The sequence below is a fragment of the Leptidea sinapis genome, chromosome 4 (assembly GCF_905404315.1).
Source record: "Leptidea sinapis chromosome 4, ilLepSina1.1, whole genome shotgun sequence".
In the NCBI taxonomy this organism is placed as follows: Eukaryota; Metazoa; Arthropoda; class Insecta; order Lepidoptera; family Pieridae; genus Leptidea; species Leptidea sinapis.
In genome coordinates, this window is record NC_066268.1 from 14,071,375 (window position 1) to 14,092,448 (window position 21,074).

The following is a 21,074-nucleotide window of genomic DNA, read 5'->3' on the forward strand; positions in this document are numbered from 1 at the left end:
AATGATATCAACTGAATTGCAAACTGATTTAGTTCGTTCATTCATTCGTACCATGAGACCATGAGGTGTTATTTCAACCTAAACTGGATAGCTTATTTGTCAAAGTAAGCGATTCGAAAAAAGTTGCTACTTCCTTAGAGGAAAGTAAATCATGTTGTTAATAACTTTTAATAAATAGAGAAAACATACAGAAAAGGAATTTTATTGATGAAAGGTGAGATGAGAATACTTGATTGGACTTTTTTGTAAAACAAAATACTGAAAATAAATACTAAAAATGAAAATACTAAGGACGAGGCAGTAAGGGCCCGGGCTATAGCCTATTCAAAGAACGAATTTTAAAAAAATGTACTCTGTGGTCCTGTCAAATCAAACATCAATGGAGGTGCGTTCATAACTCGTTATTTTTACGAAAACACCTAAGCAAACATTTAATTTGTAATTCAAAAAACTATATTTATTTATATTACTATTATTTAATAAGTACAAAAAAGGGCTTAATGGTTTATAATTTGAAGTTATCAAGCGATTTTAAAATTTATTTGTAGTATTTTCTACGAAAAAAAAACCGCTAAAATCATATCATTTTAGGTTTTTAAACGCAATTTTATTTCGTTCATTCTTCTATGCGATCCAAACGCCATTCAGTAAAAGGCACTTCATGGTACGAATTTTAGTGATCCAGCTTAGGTACCCAAACTGAACTGCATCGGATTCGCATCGATTATTAAAAGTTGATGGTAGGCCCTCAGTTCGTAAAGGGGCTTTGATATGAGGAGAAGAACTGATATGAAAGTCCCAGCCAATTCTTTAATTCATATAACAACATATACAATTTTAGATAGCCTGCGCAGAACCAGATAAGAAACCTGCATCATTATCCTCTTTATTATCTACTATACTATAGTACCTAGTAGTAGTTAAACTTCTAAGTTTACATTATAAAAAAAAGAATAAAACAAGTTTAAAATATCTATAAAATATATTTTTAAAGTATTTTTATGGTTTGTAATTCTTATTACAAAAATTTTAACCTAGAATTAGTTAATTAATATATTATTAAGACTCAAATTTGCGCGTTTACCACTAAAAAACCGCAATTGTCGTATCATATCGGAATACTGAGGTCCCGAAATCTCGAGCTATAACCAATTTCGCGATCATCTGGAGATCTGGAGAGAGAGAACCGCGCCAGGGCAAAACAAATTTGGTTTCGAAGAAGCCGCCCCAAATTCTAGCGCTCTACAAAGCGCAGACCCGGCCGAGTGTAGAGTCGTGCTTGTAGTGATTGCTCGATCCATTTGACCGCGTGCAACGCAGAGCAGCTCGAATTGTCGGTGAGCCAGTGCTCTGTGAACGGCTGGATCACTTAGCGTTGCGTAGAGACGTCGTCGCTTCATTGTGTGTCTTCTACCGTATTTATCACGGCGAGTGTTCCGAAAAGCTGTTTCACCTGATTCCTGCCGTCGAATTCCACCTTCGCATGAAATGCCATAAATTAGGATATCATCCCCACCATCTGAATGTCTGGCGGTCCTCCACAGTGCGGTTATCAAGGAACTTTTTTCCACGTACTATAAAATACAATTAGCTTCCTTGTGCGGTGTTTCCGGGACGATACGACATGCGTACCTTCAGAAAAAGCGTGTACACCTTCCTTAAAGGCCGGAAACGCTACTGTGATTCCTCTGGTGTTGCAAGAGAATGTGGATGGCGGTGATCACTTAACACCAGGTTACCTATACGCTCGTTTGTCTTCCTTTTCCATAAAAAAAGACTATACGATCACCCAGTTAACCATTAACGACCGTTTTCAATAACCTATCTATCCTTAGTTTAATTTACTAGAGGCAGACAAATCTATCCTTTTACGCTTACTTACAATTCAATAAGTAATTGACAGATAGCATTGGACTATAACTATATTGGACCTAACTATGGATAGATAAGATCTTGTCATTGAACGGTGACAGCAATGTATACGTAAGTTAAACTAAGGATAGATAGGTTATTGAAAACGGCCGTTAGACAACTTTGGAGGTGTTCATTAATTAAGTATATAATATTCTAGCACCGGTTATGCGGTATTATCTAGTGATATTGCAACAAACGATATAATTACTGAAATAGATATTGACTGGGTATAAATGTTTAATCTTATAAATAATATCCATTAAATACTATTAAAATCGCCTATTAAAAGGTCGTCAAATATTTAATTAATTATAAATTAGATTTAAGAGGTAAATCTAATGTTAAATTTATTTGTAAATATCATTATTTCCTGTTGTATAGATAGGTATAGTTAACGTCATCGCGAGCGATGTGTGTTCGTGTGCGTGCATACTGCATTGCTCAAAATGGAGGTTAAATTACTGTCAATGTCAATTTTTTTCATAGCTATCAAAGTCTATCTAGACCTTATAAATGATCTAACGTTATAAGGCATTCATATATTATCTTATACATATATAAATTTCTCGTGTCCCGGTGTTTGTTACTAAACTCCTCTAAAACGGCTAAACCAATTTGTTTGAATTTGTGTGTGTATCGGGTAGGTCTGAGGATTGGCCAACATCATTTTTCATAACATTAAATGATAATGTCAACCCACCCCTAAATATTAATTATTATTTTTTGGACAATTTTATATATTTATTTATTATTTTGTTATGATTCAGCATAAAAAAATACATACAACTTCAAACTTTCACCTGTCTACGATCAACAACTATTGTTGTATCGCGTTTTTAATATTATACTATTCCATCCACAGATACACAATAGATTTGCAAGATGGCAATCGAATATAATGATTATTTTAATACGATTAATTTTGTACGATATATTTGGTAGGTCTGAGAATCGGTCGTCATTTATTTTTTATACTCCAATTATGAATTTTTTTACTAAGAAAAGGGAATTTGGAATCCTTATCATTAATGATGATTTTTTTTCGCAATATTCAATGTTTCCAGATCATCTTCTGTATCTGTACAATAATCCCAAAACCACCACAGAGCCGATCCTAAATATTCACACACACCATTACACATTTAAAGCCTTGTCAAACCTATGTTACCATGAACGAAGACGTCTGAATAAGTATCACACTAAAAAAACTCAATACCCTGAAAGGCTCGGCCCTAGAGAATCAAGGTGCGTGCAAAATTATTCAGAGTGGCTCAATGGTCAAATTTGAGGGCTCTTTTATGACACGAGTATCCATATTTTATGCGACATTCGAGCTATACAAATCAATCATACCCTTTCCTACTCAATATTCTGATGGCCCGTCGTAATTTTATATTGCCTCTGATATAAGAGAAGGGAATCTTAATTTTCTTTCGAGATGGCGACGCGACATCTTAGCTATATTTAAAGTTCACTCTTTATTTTTACACGCTTTATACTAGCTTCACCTCTATGTATATTTGTTTATCTACACCCATGCTTTAAATCCTCTATTAAAGATTCTGAAACAGTTAGCTTATTGCCAACATTAAAACACGCAATGTTCTAATAACCATTACATCATCCAAGAGTGTTGTAATGTTGTACTGAATTTCATAACAACACTCCTATGTTTTTTTTATCCCTTCATGCGCAAAGAGTTTCAACATACAGCCACATTCTTATTGCTCGATGCGTGGTATCTCTTGATATATCTCTTGGTATGAATTTCACAAAAAGAACATTTTCGTTTACGCGCGCTCCACACTCCCAGAACGTCGCGCGCCGTAAAAAAAAGTAGGTTATTCGAATCCCCGCCATTTTCCTTCGATATTTTTATTGTTTTGTTTACAAAAAATGAGCGATTCATTTTAAACGCGGCAAAAGAACATTATATTCGAGTGTGATAAATCCACATTCGTGTTTTAATACCCCTTATTACACAACAGTTGCATAAATAACTATTATAACCTACTCATTTAGGCGCGATATTGACCCACTTTAAACGGCCAGATTTCGTTCAAACATTAATTTGATAAAATTATTCCATTTTCAGTTTGCAAAATAAGATTTTACTAATTTATATAGTTTACATCTATCGTCGATAAAGCAGGAAATGATGTTAATTTTAAATTTCAACCATTACCTTTAACCGATTTATCTAATACTTGTAGTTTCCCGTTGCATTTGCAACTAAAGTTTTTATCTCAATACTGCCTGTCAGCTATTAAGTTGGCTTATGCTAATAGGATGTCGTTATCGACATCCTATTCTGCACGTACGCACTACAAAAACGGGAAGATATTAGCAGGATTAGGAAATTTTCGAAATTTTTTAATTTGTAAAATTATCATAATTTATTTATACTGAAGTTTCGCTTCCTTCACAGTCTAGCATCACTACACGGCTGAGAACGACTGAACAATAATGTATTACCCACGACCGTCTATTGACTTGAGAAATGTTCAGAATAATTAACGTTATAACCATTATCGAGTCGAAATTGTAACATATGACGACATTAAGTGAACTCTCCTGAACAATAAAGTTGAATAATTTACCATAGCCCCGTGGGGACCTATGTATGGTAGGTAGACATGCAATTGTTATTTAGGATTGAATGTCTACACGCGCTGCAATTGTAGGGTTACGTAGCATAATTGGACGAGTCTATTAGTAAACCTTTTGAAGTCACAACTCCTTTAGATTTAGCTTTATTTTGTGAACATTGAAGATTTTTACCAGTGGGAGGCTCCTTTGCACAGGATGCCGGCTAGATTGTTGGTACCACAACGGCGCCTATTCTGTAATGTGTAAACGTTACTTTGTTTCGGTCTGAAGGGCGCCGTAGCTAGTGAAGTTACTGGGCAAATGATACTTAACATCTTATGTCTCAAGGAGACGAGCGCAATCGTAGCGCCGCTCAGAATTTTTGGGTTTTCCAAGAATCCTGAGCGGCACTGCATTGTAATGGGCAGGGCGTATCAATTACCATCAGCTGAATGTCCTGTTCGTCTCGTCCCTTATTGTCATAAAAAGAAAGACTTAGGCTGAGATCGATAGAGGGTAGTTAGATTTTGCATAAACTTTGCTTACTTAAGTAAAACTAAGCCGAGTGTGATAAAACGCGAACTTGACATTTGCATTGGGCTATCTTAGCTTAAGCTCAGCAAAATTTCAGCTCTTAAATGATTATAAAAACGAAATCAAAGATTGTGCTGAACTTACATTCAGCAAAGTTTTACGTAAGTAAAGTATTTTAAAAAAAAAAATTGGCGTGGACCACCCTTAACATTTAGGGGAATGAAAAATAGATGTTGTCCGATTCTCAGACCTACCCAATATGCACTCAAAATTTCGGTCAAGCCGTTTCGAAGGAGTTTAACTACAAACACCGCGACATGAGAATTTTATATATTAGATAATCCAATATGTTTCGTCAATAATAACATGCAATGTATACAATTGGTATCAGTGTCAATGCAGCACAGTACATTATGATAAGTACTATTAGTTTTAAGATTTATATGTGGGTGCGCGTGGACCTTTGTTTTTTTTATGTAATAGGAGGACAAATGAGCGTACGTGTCACCTGTTCTTAAGTGATCACCGCTGCCCACAATCTCTTGCAACACCAAAGGAATCACAGGAGCGTTGCCGGCCTTTAAGGAAGGTGTACGCGCTTTTTTTGAAGGTACCCATGTCGTATCGTCCCGGAAACACCGCACAAGGAAGTTCATTCCACTCATATTCAGCTTTGTAGTACGTGGAAGAAAGCTCCTTGAAAACCACACATCCAGATGGTGGGGATGATATCCTAACTTGTGGCGTGTCGTGCGAAGATGGAATTTGGCGGCAGGAATCAGGTCAAACAGCTCTCCGGAACACTCCCCGTGATATATGCGGTAGAAGACACACAAAGAAGCGACGTCTCAATGCAACGCCAAGTGATCCAGCCGTTCACAGAGCACTGAGTTTTGTGTTTTTGTGAAATTAAAGTATTTTTATTGTAATGAGTAGGGTGTACCTCCCACTTAACATCTGATGACCGTTTTGCTCTTCTTAAATATATATTTTTTTTCTGTATGGTTTGTCTTTCCTTAAATTAATAACCAAAGAAATTTATGGAGTATATTAATTAATTTTCGACTACTTGTAATTTGTAATACTGTATAAATGCACACTTCGTTGAAGAACGGATCTATATATGTGGGTATATTGAGATGCACCTGTAGGTACGAATTATGCAAACAAGCAGTAAAACTTATCGCCCATTCAGTCAACGTCAAGTTTACGATGTTGTATCCTACGCCTAACTAAATCTTCTTTACATTATACGATAACTATAAAATATCAAAATACTATCTGCTAATCTACTTGTATTCTCAACATCTATCCGATTTTACTCGTATCTATTAAAAATTAATATTAAAAATCCGAAAATTTGTATTATAATCTAATAAAATTTATTGAAGTAGGCGTTACTTGCGGAAATCCATAATTATACCAATGATTTGAGTTTTCTTTAGTGTTAATTCCGCCAATATTTATCTTTAAACAATTCGACACGAGTTTCGCCTCTACACGAGGCATCCTCAGGACGTGCTGTCTCGCCAGTCTCGTGCCAGATTTGACTCAATCCGGCCAGAATCGTAGAATCTCAATAAAATTTGGCACAGAGAAAGATTATAATCAAGAATAGCATATAGGCTTTTGATCCTGAAAAAATGTTAAGGTCGTGTAAATCTTTAAATATCTTATCGAAGAAATGTTGGCATCAAATCGATAAAATATATACCGTAAGTCATAATAATAACAATCTTAAAATTCCTTCTGCAATCCGACGACAGTGAGTCAAATTTATTTCATTTATTTTCCTTAATCTGTGTTGAAGTTAATAAAGTGATAGCTTTAGAAATGTATTATCACAAAATCGTATCAGCCCATTCCATCAGAACCTTCATTCTTTCACTATTCTTTTGGTTATCCAAGATTATCTTTGGCTTAGTTTATTTATTTATTTATATATTTCGAAACAAACAGTCACATACATATTCAGGTTTACAAAGAAATGTTAGTACCGAATTAGACCTACTGTTTCCTTAAAATTAATATTTTATGACAATTAAGACTAAAGTACAGCAGAGAAAAATAAGTTATACAAAATAAAAATAAAAAGAGGCACTAGTACACACTTAGTGTTTGAATATCAAATTATTGCACCACTTGTCTTCTACCACATACATCACAGACAGAAAATCCTTTTGACTTCATTCCTAGTACCTAATTTCTCAGCTCAGAATAATAACCGTTTTCCTAAAACTGTAGGTCGTATCGTAGTCGTTCCGTGTAAAGCACACTTCGATTCAAAGACGATAACCGTTCGATAATTATCGGCAATACTAAGTTAACGATACCCATGAGTGTCGTACGACATGCACACGAGATGGAAACTTTAATACGCATGTAAATTCGCTTTTATTTGTCGTATCGAAATAGCCATTATGAGAATTGCTCTAGAATTTGATGTACCTTCGCTTTGCTACCGAAATACCTGATATTAATGAATACGTGTATCGGTGGTATTTGATGGTAGGCGTTCACTATTATATATATAATATGACCAAGACAAAATATACGCTCTGCACCCTGGTGTAGGCGTCAAGATGGTGCTCATGAGAATCTTGTTCAAGCACAATATTAACGGATCTTGATGATGGTAAGAACTAATAACAGTTGGTCGCGTGGTGAGGCCATGTATCGTAACATGGACGGATCAAAACAGATTGACTGCAATAATTTATTGAGCGATTATCATTATTATTATATTATATAAGAGATTTCCACGTATATATTAACTCATCACGATATCTCTGGAACCATAAGGCGTTTAGACTTGAAATTTGGTAGAAATATTCCTTTCGCCGAGTAGAGATCAGCTAAGAACGAATTTAAAGAAATTTCATCCGCAAGAATTTTTGTTTTATAACAGAACAACGTCTGTCGGGTCTGCTAGTTGTTAATACACTAGCTGAACCAACAGATGTTGTTCTGAGTACATAATAAATAAAAAACTGATTTTTTTATGAATTTGTCAATAATATTTTATTATAACATCAATAATTATTTCGTTAAATATGCTTCCTGATGTTATAAGGAATTTTTTTCACAGCAGAACTGTCAAACCGTCAATAAATTCTCAAAATTTCAATACTCAAATCAAAATTCTTAAAATATTATTGACATATTCTTCTCTAAAGAATTTGTCAATAATATTTTATAACATCAAGAATTAGTTCATAAAATATTCTTCCTGATGTTATGATGAAATTTTTTCACAGCAGAACTGTCAAACCGTGCGTCAAAAATCCTCTCACAGAAAATATGTCCATACAAAACAAATATTGGAAATAAAATAATTATGGGTCCCAAATCTGTGATATAAATCCCAATCCCAAATCTGCAATAAAAAGTATCCTATCTCTCAAGTTGGCCTAAGCTGCACTCCATGAAGTAATCGCCATCAGAATGCGTTCAGTAGTTTAGGTGTCCATCGCGGACGAACAACGTGTCATGTAATTTATATATATATTAAGATATATATATATATATATACGGCATATTCTAAGTTTTTGATTCAACTATTTTTTTATGACAATAAGTATGAGACGAGCAGGACGTTCAGCTGATGGTAATTGATACGCCCTGCCCATTACAATGCTGTGCCGCTCAGGAGTCTTGAAAGACCCAAAAAATCTGTAAAAATTGCGCTTGTCACCTTGAGACATAAGATCATTTGCCCAGTAATTTCACTAACTACGGGGCCCTTCAGACCGAAACACAATAATGCTTACACATAACTGCTTCACGGTACAAATAGGCGCCGTTGTGGTACCCATAATCTAGCCGGCATCCGGTGCATAGGAGTCTCCCACTGGTAAATAAAACTCCAACTGGTAACTAGATTTCATAATATAAAATGTCAACATTGAATTGCCCGAACATAGAGCAATAATATTTGACGTTTAAGAACAATGAGGCTAAATAAATATTAATTCACTAAAAGGCTAACAGTTGTTTTTGAACAAGACACCATACATATGAAAACAATGTTTAAGGTCCCACAAAAATTATGAAAAATAATCTTTATACTAAAAAGAATAAGGTTTAAATTTGACCGTTATATATCTACCGTGTCTCTTGTTTCAATTACATTGCAGTTTTTAAATAGATTATAACAAATTTTAACTTTATTGCCAAAGTGTAAAGTTGAATATCCCTTGTTGTTATATCGAAGGTGTACAGCAGGGGTGCGTAAAGCCGTAGGCCTATTTGTGTCGGTTTCACACTTACAACAATAGTGTCATGATTCGTGATCCCGGATTATCCCGGTACAAAACCGGGATTAGGTCGCGCTGCGGCAAACAAATGTCGGGATAACAAGCGATGAAACAAGTGCTCTGCTAATATCATACTGTTACACGAGTAATATTTACATAAGGCTAAGGTTTTTAAAGTGAAACTTTTATTACATCGTCTCAAACTTTTTCGTCTGTGTGTTGCATGTCGCGTGACGGTCGGGCGGCGCCAATAGTTCGCAGTTGACCGTGTAGTGTATAGACTATTACTCATTTGTGCCAGTGCTCCACGCTATTTTGTTTGTTTTTTAATGTATGTCGTACTCTCCCTGATTAAAAATATTGATTGAAATGTATTGGAAATCAGTCACCCCATGTAAACTGTATATCTATATATACATGAAAAAGAATTGAAAGTATTCAAATTTCATCATTTTTAATCCTTTTCAATCAATATTTTTAACCAGGGCTGAGACACAGAGTTCAATAAAAATATCAGTTGGACACTTAGTCTACTTTTATTATTTCCAATTATCATTCCAATTTTCCAAGTATAAAATTGAGATTGATAAAGCGATTTTTATACCCTTAATGGAATATTATTCCAAAAATTTTTAGTTTAATGTCTTTAATGTGAAAAAGAGTTTCACTTTTATCGTGGTTTCATAAAACCACACATACCTTTTTTTCTCATAGTATGTCGCGTAAAACAAGAACGTCATACTTACAGGTAAGGTTAGGTTATGTAAAAGAAAGAAAGAAAGCTCTCTTATTCACTCAGGTCAAAATTGCTTGTAAATGTCAAAGATTTTATCACCAATTCGGAAAAGTTGAGCTTTAAAGAGAAGAAGTTGCAAGATACTCTTTCTCACTCTTTTAATCTATATATCTATATATACTATGGTTACAGGATTTAATATTATTATCTATATATATAAAAATGAATTGTTGTTCGTTAGTCTCGCTAAAACTCGAGAACGGCTGGACCGATTTGGCTAATTTTGGTCTCGAATTATTTGTGGAAGTCCAGAGAAGGTTTAAAAGGTGAATAAATATGAAATGTTCGGAATAAAAAAAAACAACAATTTTGTTTTTCCTTTGATGTGTCCCCTGTCGTTCAGAAATCAAATTGAAAGAATAGTTTAAAATGAATAACTAATTAGAATCTTTGTATCTTTCTAACTTTCTCAGGAGGTAAGAAACAAACTTAATTTTAACTATAGTTGGTAGAATAACTACAGATGTTAACTATGATGGCAGTACAACGTTTGCAGGGTCAGCTAGTATGTTATAAAATACATGTAAAGTGAATAATGAAATAAATTGGTTTTAAAATGTTTAGTATTAACCCACATTCACTTTTATTAAGTTATTTATGTTTTTAACAATGCGAATAAAATGTAAAGATGAATAATTTAAATGTATACTTTGACAAAGTAGGTATTTTATATTGTCATCAGTTTTGCTCAATCTGTGATCATTTTATTTTGGTTGTTCAATAACCATCAACATTTTTTCTGTATTCGTTGAACGTCATCAGATGATTCAAATCATTATCAATCAAATTGGGTCGAGAGAAAGGAGACCTGCGGACCTTGCAAAAGATGGCGAGATGACCTAGACACCTACAGAGGTGATTGGTGGGTCTTTGCAGGGAACTGATAAGAATGGAGAAAAGTAGGGAAACTAATGATAAATGCTCACAAGAAACCGATAAATATGTCTTATTATAAACCTTATTTGTTCTGGCACTCATACTCAAAGCTCGTCCCCAATTCATGAAAGACAGCCCTTATCCATTCCATCCCCAAACAAGGCGAAAGATTTTATCCAAGCAACTGTTGCTGTTACCTCCCTGGTGTCCACACTAATGGAGAGCTGAGAGCATCATAAGCTTTTGGCATATCTAGAGGAACGCCAGTTGATCAATGACCGACAGTACCTAAGACTTTCACCATGGTCGTTTACCCTACATATAGATGGGTTGTGATATTGAAAGCAAGGGAGACGAATTAGCAGAAGCAGTTGTAGTGAAGAGCTACCTTGTGCAGTGTTATACCTGGTACTCTATGTGTCAGTTTACTTCTTAAATTCGTCTTCTATCATTTATGAGACGTACCATAAATTTGTTATTCATACGTTCAGCAGGACGAATCACAAAAAAATCATTAAAAAGCTTTTTCTGTATGATAGCTTCATAGTAAAATGACATTGACCGCACAAAAAGGATATGTCACTTTAGTGATGCAATAAATTATAGAACAATAGATGAAAACAACACACATAGAGATATATATATATCTATATAGGATACACTCGAAAAATTCAATTGGATATTGAGTACTCTAGTGTTGTAAAGTAGCTCAGGTAGCGCTGCTCATTTTACTGTATATCTAGAAAAGCAAATCAAAAGATTTAATAAATTTTACCAGTGGGAGGCTCCTGCATCCTGTGCAAAGCACAGGATGCCGGCTAGATTATGGGTACCACAACGGCGCCTATTTCTGCTGAGAAGCAGTAATGTGTACTACTGTGTCTCGGCTTGAAGGGCGCTAATGAAATTACTGGGCAAATGAGTCTTAACATCTTATGTCTCAAGGTGACGAGAACAATTGTAGTGCCGCTCAGAATTTTTGGGATTTTCCAATAATGGGTAGGGTGTATCAAATACTACTAGCTGAACGTCCTGCTCGTCTCGTCCCTTATTGTCATAAAAAAGAATAAAAAGTCAAATTGCGCTGTAATATCCATATCACAATTCACGCGCAGTTGCTGTTCTAGTCTCATATTGATAATAATTATGAAATAGCCTAGTGTTAAAAACTTACACTATTATTAACAAAAACTAATAAACAATTAAATCGCCCGAGAGGCCCAGTGACACCGTGCAATTAAACACCAGTTCGAATTTAAATGAAGCTGAGCGTGCCGTTGATTTGGAGCGTGCATTCCGGTGCGACGTGCGACGCGTTCCCGTCGACTGTCGACTACCGCTCGGGAGCTCGCTGCTATATTATGTCCGTGATTTATAGCATTGAATTCTCCCCGGTAATTAGTGCGTGCCTCTCCGCCCAGCTGGGATATGTACTAAATCGTTAATTTAATTTGACGTCGGACTAAACAATGCGATTCATAATGTCAGGATCGAGACAACGTAGGCTTGCGGTTGTGAGTTATTGCTACATAGTAGTTTATGATATACCTGTGATAAAATAGAAGATATATTGCTGTGGGGCAGCGCTGCCGATGTTAATACAATATTTGTGCTGCAGAAGAGGGCTGTTCGCGCTATTTATAACCTAGGCCCTAAGGAATCATTGAGAGCAAAATTCAAAGAAATTAACATCTTGACTGTTGCTTCTCAATATATTCTTGATAATGTAATGTATCTTCATAGGCACATAAGTGAATTTGCCAGAAACTGTAATAACCATAATGTTAACACCAGTAACAGACAAGCTTATAATGCCTACTACTCGACTGCTTTTACAACAGGATCCCAGAAAATCTTCAAAACAAAAGTATTACGTTATTCAAAATAATTTAAAAAAAATGATTGTGTGGTAAAGGTTACTATAACATAAATGACTTTCTTAATGATACCACAGATTGGGAATGGAGCGACCGCCCTCAGGCTATTAAATAATAAGTTTAATTGTACAATGTTACTTTGTTACTTTAATTGTAAAACATTAGCTGAAAAAGAATTGAGCGCATTATTCAGCCAGGAAGTTTTAGTAACGGTAAAGATATTGGATATAGTATTCAACAGAGTTTATCATGACCCACAAGCACCTTTAATTTTTATTTGAAGCGGAATGTCCTTTATGTAATCTAAAATTGTATTCACAACAAGTAGATCTGCCCAGTATTATTTTAATTTATATTAAATGTATGAAACTTTTACAGTAATATTGTTACGTTTTCTAAATACACTTATGATCACCGTTAATGATCAATAATGAAAACATTCAAAACAATTGTGTTTCACAAGTGTTTATAAATAATAATGGAAGCGGGATGGGACCGAGATCCTTGCTTCATCCAGGATTACCGGAGATTGAGTTTAATCGTACAACGGGGAGCATCCCATTAATAACCTCTCGTTAATTGAACTCCTAGTTGCTTGCTATATATCAAATATAGGAACAGGGATTAGGAGCCGCTCTCGTATAGCGATTGTCGTTTGATTAATTTGAGGTTAACTACGCGCTGTAGAACTGATCGGTATTGAGTAAGTTCAAAACATATTTTAAATTCAATCTAATGGATTTCGGTTCAATTGGAGAAACTATCATAAAAAATATAGTTAGTATAGTAAAGAATATATTTTAGAATCAAATTTTAACATATTGTGTCTATTATTTATGTTATAATAATAATAAATGTTTCTTTATTGAGGCAACAGATTATATTGTGTTAGTTACAGGCTTAAAAAACTATGTTACTATGTGACAATTTATACGATTACAAGTTGTGTTAGCGTTTTAAACTTTTAAGGCGTCGAATAAACAAAAAAAACGAACACACATTGGTATGTTGTGTGCCAGGATCGAAGCAGTGGAACCGTTGTGATAGTCATTATTTCTACGTATTGCTAATGTATTTAGACTTAATCGAACCCACGACCCGCCGTATGAGTGTAACACGTATGGTATAGAGTTCAAATTGTCTGGTATAAAGATGCGATATTATATATGCGAAAACTGCGATGCTACATTATTGGATATTGGCTCGTGTCACAAAAAATCCGTCGGACGCTTAGTATGATTGCGCCCAGGTGTTTACATGTTGAGTGTATTGCAAGAGAGAATAAGCCGCTAAAATGCTGCTAGCTAATATTATATTATATAAGAAATCTCAAACATTGAGGCTTTAATAAGACGGTCACGGCAACCACACCTCCGTAGTCTGTCCTACCTAAACACATACATATTACCTAAATGTGTTACATTTGCATATGCATATGGTAGGCGGAATTGGGAGTATTTATTGCCAGACACACAAAATGGTTTGCCAGCAAAATTTTTGGAAAGTTTTGAGAAAAAACCGGAAAAGGGAAAGTATATATTAAACAAACAATTTTTAATGTAATTATGTGTATTATAAAGCGTGTTTATATAATTAATATAAGAATTTAATATAATAATGTAAGTAATTAGGAGCGATCTCGTCCCCACGGATAGGTTTATCCACATTTAAGGTCACCCACAAGAAACCATTTAAAACCTTAAATGGTTTCTTGTGGGTGACCTTATATTATGTATTTTCTCTGTAAAACTTTTTATTGTGAACAATAAAGAAAAAAAAAATCCTGTAAAAAAATACCATAATCAAAGTAGGATTTTAAGATCATGACACATGAAAATGTACAAAAGAATCCTAAGGTAGATCTTAAACATGCAACGTTACAGTTTATCTAATTCGTGCTTCTAGTTCGTTTCTGATCATATTTTCAACAAATATCAGCATTATATCTTATATCTTCCCAAACACCAGTTTTCATGATATTATTCCAAAAATATTAAGTTCAAATTTAACACATGTAACAAACTTAATAATATGGTTTGGAAATAGAGGAGACATGAACAGACGTGACCTTATCAAATATGTTGAGACACTATGTTCACTAAATATTAATAAAATTGTAATGTTTACATTCCCGTACAGCAAATGCCTACCACAAGCTGAAAACGAACTTAGATATAATTTAAATTTAACATTACATACTATTTTAAATAATAATAAACTAATTCACCTGATCGACACCAACAATTATGTTAAAAATAATTTATATTTGAGAAAAGGTAGTTACGACCTCTCAGACTTTTATAAACGACAAGTAGCTGTGTCACTGTCTTACTACTTTAGTATAACAGCCAGGAATTTGGCTAACCAGAAAATGCACACTATTTGTTCTGAAGTGATTCGTGACAATCTCACATTGGAAGCTATTCCAAGTGATTTAAATTAGTTTATAAGACAACAGAGGATGTCTCTAGCATTAATAAGCTACAAAATAAATTATTTAAGACAATAGTATTATCCTCTAGCAACATCAAAACAAATAATTTATTTTTGAACAGCAATGATATTGATATTTTATGTATTACTGAACATTGGCGAAGAGATTATGAATAAATGTTTAATTTTAGCAATCACATAGTTGGAAGCTCGTTTAGTAGACCAACTTTATTCATGGTGGTTCCTTGATTATAGTCAACAAACAATTTCAGTGCAAAAATCGTATAGATATCGAAGCATTATCTGTTGAGCGTGTAGTGGAAATATCTGCAATAGAGATAAAAAAATAATAATTGTATGTGTATATAGACCGCCGCTGGCAAATTTTGAAATATTTGAAAAAACTATGGAATATGTGTTATCGAAACTATCTCAATCGACAAAGAAATTAGTTGTATGTGGCGACTTTAATGTTAATATTATAAATAACTGCTGCTTAAGTGTGCGATTGCTGAATCTGTTCAAATTATTTAATCTATCGCATTTGTTTGCGGAGCCTACTAGAATATCTGCGACTAGCGCCACGTGTATTGACAATATATTCACTGACATTATTCCAATAAATAAATGTATTATTAGTAAATTAGACTCAGACCATTTTGGTCAACTAATAAAAATTAAAGACATCAGATCTTTTCTGAAAAAACAAGTTAAATGTACTCCTGTAACAAATTATCGTTTAAATCAATTGAAAAATTGCCTCAGTTCCAATTCTCTATTCCTACCTCAACTTAATTTAGATGCCAATGCAATGTACAACATATTTTTTGAATCATTTACTAAACTGTTTAAGTCTATTTTCATTTCAAAATCATTTATTCCAAAAAATACTTTATCTTTTAATGACTGGGCTTCCGTCGATTAACACAAACGTAGACAAACATTGTATAACTTATATGGAGAGAGGCGATTTAATACAAGTGCAAAATTTAAAAATTATGTAAGGTTATATTCTCAAGAATTCAAGAACGATTGTAAATTAGCTTAAGTCTCACAACATAAGTTTAAAGATTAAAAATAGCAATGACAAAATAAAAACAACTTGAAAAATTATAAATGAGGAGATCGGTAAAACTAATAAGAGAAATAATGAATTCTTTTTTTTTTATGGAATAGGAGGACAAACGAGCGTACGGGTCACCTGTTGTTAAGTGATCACCGCCGCCCACAATCTCTTGCAACACCAGAGGAATCACAGGAGCGTTGCCGGCCTTTCAATTAAAGATTGGTAACAAAAACATAAAAACAGATTCTGAAATTGCAGATACATTTGAAAAGTTTTTTACTGATATACCGGTCTCTCCGACAAAATATCTAAATTCCTCACCTATATCTGCAATGAAACTGCAGTATCTTTATGTAATACAAACTTTAAATTTAAGCATGTTGATCACATAGAGATTATTAAAACGTTTAGACTAATTAGCGTTAAGAAAACTAAAGATCTCTGGGGAATCTCTGTTAACGTAGTGAAATCTGTAATAGAAATTGTAGCCAAAGACTTAGCTTTTATTTTCAATAAATGTGTAGATTGCGGTATATTTCCAAACCAAATGAAACAGAGCAAGATCACTCCTCTATTTAAGTCGGGAGATAAAGCTGACCCCACCAATTTTAGACCCATATCAGTACTACCAACCTTTAACAAGATTTTCGAAAAAAATATGTTAACGTAATTAATTAACCATTTTTACAATAATAACCTCATGCATAATAAACAATATGGTTTTACTAAAGGTCTTTCAACCACAGATGCTAGTATCGAGTTAATAAGAAATATTTTGGATGCTTTGGAGGATTCATATGATGCGTTAGGAGTGTTTTGTGATTTATCCAAGGCATTCGACTGCGTCTATCATGAAACCTTACTTCAAAAATTTCACCACTATGGGGTTAGAGATGTTTCACTAGATTTAATAAAATCATACTTGTATAATAGGATTCCAAGAGTAGACATTAATGGAAAAAGATCAACTGGCTCTATCATATCGATGGGTGTACCGCAGGGCTAAATCTTGGGTCCTTTTTTGTTCCTGGTTTACGTCAATGATTTACCATACCTTATTCAAAATAAACATGATACTATACTGTTTGCTGACGATACATCTTTGTTATTTAAAATAAAACGCCAGCAAAAAACTTTCTGTCAGGTTGATGATGACATTGTTGAAGTAGTAAATTGGTTTTATGTTAATAACTTACTTTTAAACGAAAGGAAAACAAAATGTGTAAGGTTTACACTTCCAAATATAAAGCACCAATGAACACCTATAAAAATTAATAATGATAAACTTGATGTAGTAGAAACGACAACATTCCTAGGCATTACATTAGACTTTAAGCTACAATGGGGTGCTCACATAAAGAACTTATGTAATCGACTTAGCTCTGCATTATTTGCGATAAAAAAAATTTGGCAGCTGACAGATGTTGAAACGGCTAGACTTGTATATTTCAGCTTTCATAGTGTCATGTCTTACGGAATTATATTGTGGGGTATGGCTGCAGATATTGAAAACATATTTGTGCTGCAGAAAAGAGCAATTCGAGCAGTCTATAAAATGCGTTCAAGGGATTCATTGTGAGAAAAGTTTAGTGAAGTAAATATTATGACAGTACACTGCCAGTACATATACGAGAACCTCCTATACGCCCATAAAAATATTAGCCAATTTAAAAAGAATAGTGATGTACACATTGTCAATACTCGAAACAAACATAAACTCGCAATTCCATCTACTAGGCTCCGTAAAATTGCTAAATCTTTTAAAGTAGATTGTCTTATATTTTATAATAAACTCCCAAATGAAATTAAAATCTTACCTATTAAATATATAAATTTAAATGTATCGTAAAAAATAAATTAACATCTAAGGCCTATTATAATGTGAAAGATTATTTGAATGATAAAGAAAGTTGGAGTTAATGTTCTATATTTTGTTAATGAATATTGTTATACTCATTTGAATGCTATTGTAAAATTTTGTACTTCATCCTGACTTGCACTAAATAACTTATAAAGTTTTACAGTGAATAAAGATTTTTTGACTTTGACTTTGATAGGCTGTGTATGTCAGCTACTCGTGTTTTCCCTTGGAACTTATGTAAAATATGGAAATTTGTAATTTTAAGTAAGTAAGTCTAAAAAATATAATAAATAAAACATGTTTAAAGTGTAAATTTTCTTTAAGAACATAATATATTTGTATCACCTTTATTTTTACTTATAAAACAGTCAAAGTTAACTTCATTTCGGATATTATTAATTGATTAGTAAATACTTCCTATGGTGTTGGAGCACAAAGTTCACTAGAGTTTTTTAAGATGAGTAAATAGCTGTTAATATTCCTGGAAGTAAATAAATAGATTGTAAGCTGTTACCACTGCAAACAGTCTCATGAAATAGCAGTGACATTTTAAGAAATTCGTGTCGTTTGAAAAGCTTTTATGCTTTTTACGTGTTTAAGTACAGACGGTCGTTCGCTAATGTTATGGTGTTTTTATCTATTCTTGTAATATATTTGTATTAATATAAGTAACTCAATCTAAACAAATATTGTTAAATATGAATATATCAATATAAAGATTTTGTACATTCGGAAGAAACTTCTTACGCTGAGTCGAATCAGCTCCCGGCTACAACAGATTTGATGCGCCATTTTAGGCACTTCATGAGCAGAACTCGTGGAATAAATCATTATGTCGTAGTGTATTGGATTAAGATTTTCCACCGCGGAAGGCTTCATCTCGCGAAGTGTCAGCCATGTTCCTTTATCGATGCAGAATTTCCCCCGAGATGTATCGGTATCCTGATCACTTTCTGTACTATCGTGAAATAGTGGGGTTTTCGTCGGCAAAGGGGTAGATTGATAAAACCGTTTTATGTACGCTGCCATCCTATAGTAAATAATATGTTACGGATAAAGCTAAAAGTTTAAGTAAGCTCAGGTTAACCCGGTTATAACTAGTATTACCAAAGAATTTTGGGTTTAGTCCGAAAATTTAAGCAACATTAATTTGTATTCGGAGTTTATCAGTATCCATCTAGGTAGGTACCTACAACACTGGCTGGATAATATTGGATTAGATAATATAAGTTGGTAGTACGCGGGTAACACTGAAAATGTTTAGAACTGGCCAGTTTTTTTGGATTTCAATTTTAGAAATTTTCGATCAATGATTTGTTATGACTTCGTTGTGGGCTTACTCAACAACAAAGATATGATAGACTGCGATAAGCATTTCTTAATAAAGCCCCATCTCGTGCCACTATTTACAACTGGTTTAACGAGTTTAAGCGTGGACGTAGCAATCTCAATGATGATCCGCGTGAGGGAGCGCGTCCTTTAACAGCGACTACTGAAGATAACATCAGTGCTGTGCGACGCATGATAGAGGACGATAAGAGAGTGACCTATCTGCAGATACGTGCAAGCCTAGGTATTGATATGAGTCAAGTTTATAAAATATTACACGAACATTTAGACGTTAGGAAGCTTTGTACCAGATGGTTTCCCCATATTTTAACCGACGACCAGAAATACCTTCGCATGGACTGGTGTCTGATATGTTTGATAAATTCAACGGCGGTGACTCAAATGCTGTATTTGACATCGTCACAGATGATGAAAGCTGGATATATTGCTACGAATCCAAAACCAAATAAAAATCAGCTCAGTGGGTGTATCCTTTCGAGGATCGGCCATCTAAGGTAAAGAAAGGAAGAAGTCAAGGAAAAAAGATGATTGCCTCATTCTCTGGTCGGAAAGGTCATTTCGCGACAGTTGTGCTAGAAGATGGAAGGACAGTTACTGCAGACTGGTATGTCAATCGCTGTTTGCCTGTTGTCTCGACAGCAGCGCCCTCGAAGTAGGATCCTCCTTCACCACGCCAATGCTTCAGCGCACTCCGCAAAACGGACTGTTGAATATTTACATTTTCTTTTTTGACTTACTCGTGTAAGGCATTGGCTACTTGACGTTTGAGTATGTTTGTTGCATCACTTTACGTATTATATTGTAATTGAAATGATTTCTAAAACGATGAAAACGTAAATCTTGATTTAAAAAGAGTGGCAATGAGTTTCTTGCTACTTCTTCTCATTAGCGCGACCCTTTACGAAGTAACGGGAGATTCAATAAGATTTTTTTTTTGACATTCATAAGTGTCATTTCCGTGACGTACATGAATAAAGTGATTTGGATTTGATTTGATTTGATTAGTACACCCTTTGTAAAAGCGATACATGAAAATTAATTCTAATTGTTATTTCAGTCATCATCGTTGAACACAAAATTAACAAACGGAACGTTACGTTCTATAACAAACGGACGAACGTGGAGCAACCGACACTACACCGAGTTTTCAAACACTAATTATATTTTTTAAGTGAGTCGTTAAAATGATGGTAAGTGATTCGCCCTACAGATAAAAATAGTGGATCGATTAAAACGCTTGCAATGCCAACAATCGGGGGTGAAATTCATAGAAATATTATTTTTACTGAGCAAAAAATATTTATCGTGCAGACTAATACATAGATAGCATACTCTTGAAAACCCAAATTTCATTTTCATTTCAAAATTGCTCTATGATCTGACACTTAAATAAGGCATTAAAAAAAACATAAAAAAGCCTTAGCCGTAGAATATTATTTTTAAATATAGATTTTTTATACAGTATAATATTACAATGAAAACCAGTGGACTTTAGCTCGCTATTAAATATATTCATGTTTTT